The sequence below is a fragment of the Acanthaster planci genome, linkage group LG17, assembly GCF_054643075.1.
Source record: "Acanthaster planci isolate LZ-2023a linkage group LG17, COTS_SCS, whole genome shotgun sequence".
In the NCBI taxonomy this organism is placed as follows: domain Eukaryota; kingdom Metazoa; phylum Echinodermata; class Asteroidea; order Valvatida; family Acanthasteridae; genus Acanthaster; species Acanthaster planci.
The window spans coordinates 1148846-1156321 of NC_141793.1; the positions used below are offsets into that span (position 1 = coordinate 1148846).

At 43.6% G+C, this 7476-nt stretch overlaps 1 long non-coding RNA gene across 4 annotated transcripts in view; it reads left to right on the forward strand.

Annotated features, from left to right (window-relative positions):
- The window catches only part of LOC147796265 (uncharacterized), a 41219-nt gene that overhangs the window by 31940 nt on the left and 1803 nt on the right, over positions 1–7476 (forward strand). For all 4 annotated transcript variants that reach the window (XR_015428134.1, XR_015428135.1, XR_015428136.1 and 1 more), the window contains one exon: positions 6740–6850. This is a non-coding gene — a long non-coding RNA (uncharacterized LOC147796265). The remainder of the gene's footprint in view (positions 1–6739; positions 6851–7476) is intronic.

The following is a 7476-nucleotide window of genomic DNA, read 5'->3' on the forward strand; positions in this document are numbered from 1 at the left end:
GAGGATAAAATTCCAACAAGGATTGGGTCGGTAAAGCTCAAAACACTGGCCCCTGGTCACGGAGGATGCAATAGAAAATTGCCTAGAGATTTTATTGGGTGCAGTTTTAAGTACCCCCCGGGATAAATCGACACTTTCCTCGGAGCTTCATAGTCAGCGATGTCGAGGGAATGAAGCTATCCGTCTCCGATGTTGAGAAACGCCATTACTTATATAGCGGTTATGGCTTATACTTCAAATCGTTATTGTTAAGCCTTGATGCAGAGTCAATACATGTAGATTTTATTATTCATTTTGTGTGCATTGCATTAGATTCGTTTTGACATTCACAAGTGGACAGAACTGGGGATTTTATTCATCAGTGATTGTAAAGCGGGCATGTACGTTTTATTGTGCAGGAAGCGCTACACCATGATTATTGATGTAGCTCCTTCAGCGTCATTGTAATGAACATGGACATGAATGGCTGACGCTGTTTTATAGAAGTTCAAGCCTTACTTTCAGATCAACAATAACTGAAGTGGAGACAAAGGCATACACCTCTGGTTACATTCACCTCTTATATTGTGGGGTTTCTTCCTCGAGATATGGATACCAATGAGCCGTTATTTCTTAATATCGAAAATGTGTGGAACCTGATGCCTTTATAATTTCCAGTCACCTAGCACTCTCTCAATCGAGAGATGAATAACAACAATCAGTGAGGATTTTGTCTTCCTTCGGTCAAAAATTGCTGCTTCACCGGCCTTTTACTTGAGGAAATGGATAGTTCGCCCAGAGCCTGCCCCACATCACCGTGGCAACGGGAGCAGAGTGTTCCTGTTTCATTTTGTCACTTCGCCCGGGTTCCGCACTGAGAGCGCTCTTATAGGTCTCCAGTGATGCGGAATGGGATGAAATAATCGATGAACAGCGCCTTGTGCCGACTGTAGCTGCATCATCGACATCACCCGCTAGCTCATTTTATTTCGGAGGACGGGTCATGCCGGCAGCGAGTAGCTGCAATACGTCTATGACCCCAAAGGGACAAATTCCGGCGATGGTGGCCTCTTGTTATTACCTTCTCAGGTTGTTGCCCTTCAATTAGCCCCAATTACTTTGTGGAATTTAAAAGATTTAGAGGGCCTTCCTTGAGAAGTTTAGCCCAGCCATAGAGCAGCAACAAGCCTAATTGTGTATCATTTGTTCTTTATTCGTGGTCATAAGAATTTTCTTACACTGGTCATTTTATGCAATTACGGTTATTACCGTATTTGTGCTGCCTGATAACAGAGAAAAAAGCCGGAAGAGCTTAAATAATAATGCAGCGAAGCTTTTTTATTGTACAATAAAAATGGCTCTTTCAGCGACACGTGGATGAAATACAGAAAAACAAAAAAATCTTTTGTGTGATCTGCCATAAAAAAAATAGTTAGGCTGTTTGGAAGGTATACAGGTGGTTGCCTTTTGGCTAAGTCGTGACAAACCTGAGCAGCACTGTGTGCCTACGTGCCATGGGAGGCTCGACAAAGTTGGACGACCGTCAAAGTTTGTGCAAAATCAGACCGTACGGTCCTCACGCAGACAACGGACCAATTGCGAATCCCCAGATGGGAATAAACCGGAGGCCAAATTGTCACCTTGCGGTAAATTAAGCAATAAATTGCGACATAATGGGCCGAATTCGACACGTGAAATGAATGTTCCTTTGGGGCAAAACAACAGTGCTGTCTGAAATGTCGGTGTTCTGGGACGTCTTTCTGAAATCGCACGTACGCACCACCTACAGTTACCGGACGCCGTGGGCCAACATTTACCAGTTTTGTTAGTCCCCGTTCTCAAAGGCAAAACAGGACTCTTCCCTTTCTGTTTCTGCTGAGTTGGAATGAAATGATCACATTCAATACCTGATTCTGACCAGACGATGTGGCAAATTGACAACAAGAAAAGCGATGTGCGGGGGCTAATTTACTGAAATCAAGACAAGCCGAATTTGACAATTGACCTACTTCTGAAGCTCTGATTCGCCTGTTATCAGAGTTTCTCACGTGGCACCGCCGATTCTACGAGGATCCTTGTCAATCATGAAATAAACATGAAGCATTCGCAATGGGGATAATAGAGAGTGGTCGGCGAATGGCAGGGTTTAACGACAGTTATGAATATTCTGTCAGACAACGTGCTATTAATGAGCCACCGCAGGCCTCCCAGAGATAACCTACATGCATATCTCGACTTGCTAGATGTACCCATCCACTTTCCACAGCTACTGGAAATGCAGATAATCCATTTTCCAGCTTTGATGGAACTCTCCTCTAACTTGACACTTCGGTCAAATCAAGCAAGCTTTCGGCAATCCAGCTTAGTGACATCCAATAAATTGTTCATGACTCTGGAGAACAGCCGCTTGCAGTGCGCGCCTGTGTTTTGCGCGGGTGTTTATTATAGACTCCCTGAATTTATGGCTGCGCGAGTGAGCCTTAACACTATAGCCTGATACCTTTTCGGAGCCTCGCGCCAATATAAGTGCTGTCCTGTGATCCATTACTGTCCACGCCCGCCCTCCTGAAAGAAGAAACTTTGGTCGAGCAGTCTAGGGAGGGAGCTCTGGCTCCAAATCATTCATGGCGCTATGGGTAACTTGTAGACTACACGGATTAGGAGAGCCGTATCCTGGGCGCAGGACTTTAGTGTGGAATTCCGCTGCCTGGGGGGGGGGCGCGGAAGGTCTGTCATCTTAATTGCTCACTATTAAAGAATTTTAATTCTCAGTTAATGGAAACATTGTAACGGTGTTTAAAGGTATGATGCCTCTGCAAAGGAACCTAAATAATGCTGGGATGCTTTCTTATTTGAATTGCAGGATTAGAGGTACGCCCTCAGCGTGGGGATTATTTATGCAAGCGAATCACTTCTTGATACAATTCGATCAAGATATTCTGACCAGCCTCCGGCCTTTACGTGACGATGGCATTGACAGCAAAAAACTAATCAAACTTTCTGCTCTAGCGACAAAATAACCCCGCGGGGGAATTTTAACCCACGGGAGGAGGGGAGTCGCTAGCGACAATAATTACCAAATGATTGAATGAATTGTGTTTTTCAAGAATCACCAAGGCTGGTGATCATCCATAAAGGAAAAATTTAAGCGCAGGGCATGTTGACCGCTCGTCCGGAATGGCTTGAACTTTTTGCTTATTGTGCACGTGGTCCGGAACGCGCACAGCATGAATACCGTGGCTAGTAAACTCGAGAAAAATATAAACATATGATTGAACAAAAGTATTCTGTTTATGGACCGCTCCGTGTCACTAAGACTGGCAATTTGTCGGTCTCTGGTGCTCCACTGTTAAATATCGTGGAACAGAAAGCTTGGACTGAGCAGTCTGTATTTTGAGGCACGATGGCAACAATGGAATCTGTGATTGGAACAGAATCAAAACATGCAAGTTGAACCTCGTGGAATTAACGTTTGGGAAACGAAACTGTCTGCAAGCATCGTTTTTATTTTACGCATTTTACGCAAGAGTCTCTTATGTCGTTAAAATATATTTAGTAATGTTAGTCGTCATTTAGGATACCCCGTTGTCGGGGTATTTGAATATTTCTGCTCTATTAAAGAGACTGTAATTGCAAGAAGTGAATATTTCTTAAACGTCAAGGTTTTCGTGTTATTGCGCAAGTTACTTGTCAAAATCAATTTGTGAAGTTAGCACGGATGGCGCTGTTCGTCAACTGAAGGATTTGCCCGTTTTGACAGGCTGACGGGCGGAACCCATTTTCCACGCCACCGAATTTCGTGGGAAAAGCTTGCCCGAGCTGCCGCTGAACCAAAGGTTTAGTTTTTTCTTATGATAGTCTTCAATGCATGAAAAGTTCATGCGATTTGTCCTCTCCATTGCTGAGGAAGCTTCTCCCACGTAATGGATCAAGATGTTTATCTTTCTCTCGATCGAACGCTTGCGGTGCATCAAGATCTGAATATACAGTTCAACCTCTTTCTCTCTCCCCGAACACCTCAAGGCGGCTCAAGGTGTTGCATAAAAACAAAAGCCGTCATATAACCGGTTCAACAAAGGCCCTGTCAAAACAGTCTCTTCGGACCGGAAAAGAATTAGAAGGAGACTTTCACCATTTCGGCCAGGTAACCTGGGGCAGTTTGCTGTTCCTCCTTTGTTAAGACTTAACAAGTAGCGTGAAACTTCAGATCACCCGTGCATTGTATTGTCCAAATGCAATTGGCACGATGGTGCGAAATGCATAACCGATAAAAACCAAATATACTAAAGACAACTTTAAAAAATCAGTTTTTTTGGTAGACTCACCGGACTCTCTTTTAAGAACTGGGTATCCACAAGGAGGAAGGATCACATCTTCCTTCCCCGTCCAAACAAGACAGGGACATTAATTTCAAAGAGTAAATTTATTTTGCGCAACCGTACAGTCCAAAATAGGCCTAAGTCCTGTTCGTAATGGCAAGACTGAGCCCGTGCCCATCTGCGCGTCCTCTCGCTGATTGTAATATAGTTATGTGCAGACCTTCTGAAATCGCATCGGGATTAAACTGACACGGGCTATGTCACAAGACAAACATAATTTCACTCGAATAAAGGGTATTGGTGATATGGAGACTTTTTGCTCATTCAACCTATTCTTGGATAACACTTTACGCTCGACGATTAGAACCTGAATACGTCATTTGTGTAGGCGTGACCAGGAAGATGTTACTTGTTTTGAGGGGTGGGGGGTACAGATTTTCATGCTATTTTTGCGCTTCTCCAAATCCATAGAGGGCAAAGAGGCTTTCATCTTCCGACTTCATGGTCACACTGACAACCGTGGACCAACAGAAGAACATTCAGCCGCGTCATGTTCTCCATCTTTTGTACGATTACCCTCCTCGATATAACTCGGTTACATGTTGTAACCTGTCAGCCGAGAAAGGCAAGTTTTCCGGGCGAAGTGAGGTCGGCTGTGCCCAAATTACTTCAGTGGACATAGCGCGTGCGTCTATGGAATAAATCCGCAAGCTGGTGTCATCTATTAGCACGTTCTACTTGGCGTCGACCTGATGTCATTGGAGGAAGCTTTCCCCTAAATATTTCCCACTACGGTACCCCTCAGGTGCTGGAGGTTCAGTACTTGCCCTAAAATCGTCCCTTGGTTGTGTATAACTATAGCTGTATGATACGACTCCACTCACCATGTCACTAATACCGACCATTGCTTCGGCAAACAAACTTGGGGAAAAAAACAAATTTCCGCCAGAGGCAAGCATGGCCCGTGTAAGTTTACACGAAAATCAATAGGTCGATGCGCTCCTCTCAATAAGACCGCATAACTGAAATGTGTAATGAGATTAGGGTGTCTGGCCCGGTTTTTCCGCCTTTGATTTCACATTTATGCGGATGGCTCTGCGTAAATAAATCCAGTTTAAACAGAAGTGGTTTTATTACTTGTAGGCCTATGTAATCTTGCTAGGCCCGCTGGCAAAATCGACGGTGTACATTCGGTGTAGATGACACCAATTGTGGAGCTAAAGTTTCCCCGTCCTTTAATGCGTCCATTTAGAGTATTTTGAGGAAGGCATCCATCATAGTCGAGATGGCATTGCTTGAGTAGCATGCATTAACACCCTGAGTGCAGTTGCCCTGGACTAGTTTAAATAGGCTTCGGGGAGATTAATGTTAATGACGTACGTCGCTCTCTGTGATTTCTTCAGCACCGAACACGGTACATCATTAACTGCAATAACGCTCAACTGTTTGACAGTTTTGTTGTTTTTCTATTTTGTGATGAGAAGGTTCGCCTCTCGAGCCTGGTACATCGCGCTCTTTCAATTTCTGCTAACCACTGGCGTGCAACTAACATAACAGGTTTGTCTGAAGTCCAGCACAAGCCAATTCTGCATAATAAGGGCTATTGTAACACAGAGGTTTGCCTGCAGCAAGGCCGTGTTGGCGCACAACTAGACTGCGTTCATTACCACTGATCTAAGAGCTGGCTATATGCTCTCACATCCAAGGCCTGCAGCCTTGAGCCAACATGAAGGTGTATCGCTGATTACTTGGTATGAATTTTTCAACACGCGCACGTAGTATAACCAGTTTCCATTAACAGCCGCAAGCCTGCAGATACCTCATCAACGACAAGGCACAATTGGAGTCCCTATCAATATTTAATTAGCAAACAAACAATATTAAAACTTCCTTAATAATAACCATGTTCCATCAATGCACAAGAATACTGTGAGAACATGCACAGTAGACGAACTATTTTGTACTAACCCAAGAAATTTCAATATTATACCAAACATGACGATGATTCAGAGATGGAGAGGAGGATAGCACCTTAATAATTTGGCCCCTTATATTACGTTTTCTTATTATCATGGCATGCAGAGTATAGCTCTGTTGTTTTTGTGCATGTTCCAGCATAAATAATTCATGTGTATTTGGCTTGCTATTAATTCTTACGATTATCAAGCTGTGGAAGAATGATCGGTTACAATATAAGAAAGAACAAAATTATGATTAATCAAAAAGAGATACTGACCACCTGTTCGACATGTTAAATGGGCAATATAACAATGAGTAGAATTAGTAAAAGCAAGGAGGAAATCTGGTTGCCTGTATTTTCACGTTAAGTTGTCATGAATTCACTGTTAATCGACTCGGTAGTTTCAATCAGTTTGATCTCAAGAGTCTGATCTATCTGTACTTACCATCTCCACTACTTGCACTTCTGTTCATCATTGCAGGAGGAAAGAGCTGTCTCTTCTTAACGTCTGCCAAGTCACGGAGAGATGACACAGGAGATAATGGCTGACTACCCTGGTGATGTGGACGAGTAGCTCCTCGGCGGAAATCAGGTATAGGCTTGTATGATGTCCTTTCAAAAAACTCAGTTTGCAGTACAACGAATGTAGGCCTAAGCAAAAACCTAGTTTGAAAAGTATATGTTAATAAATCCTGTTCTAACAAGGAAGACCGAGTTGACGTGTGTCGGTTCTTCGCAAGCGAACAACGTGGTTTTAGTCTTCACGTTGTTTATGTTGCATTCATTGATTGATCCAGAAATCAACCTCCAAATCGAGAAATAACATAATTTCAAACTGACATTACTTTGTGGCTCCGTTCGACGAGAAGCTAGTGCACTTGTTTTGTTTTCTTAAATCGAGCTCAACGACACCACGAACGTGGCATGTAACGTCACCGTCTCGTGGCAGTTTTCACCTTGAACCAGGGACGCGACCGACTGGATACCGTCTCGACCTTACCAACTCCCCACTGCAGCTCACAGCTCGCTCTGCTTGATTGGTTTCTTCATGGTGACTTTCCTTCGCCAAACTCCGACGTGACAAATCAAGTGCATCGGCCGAACTTAACCTGCGCGCTCATCACAGTACACAGGCTTTCTGATGATTATTAATCTCCCAAATAGACGATTCCACTGTCAGATTTATAAATATTATCCAAAAAAGAGCTTTCCTGGATA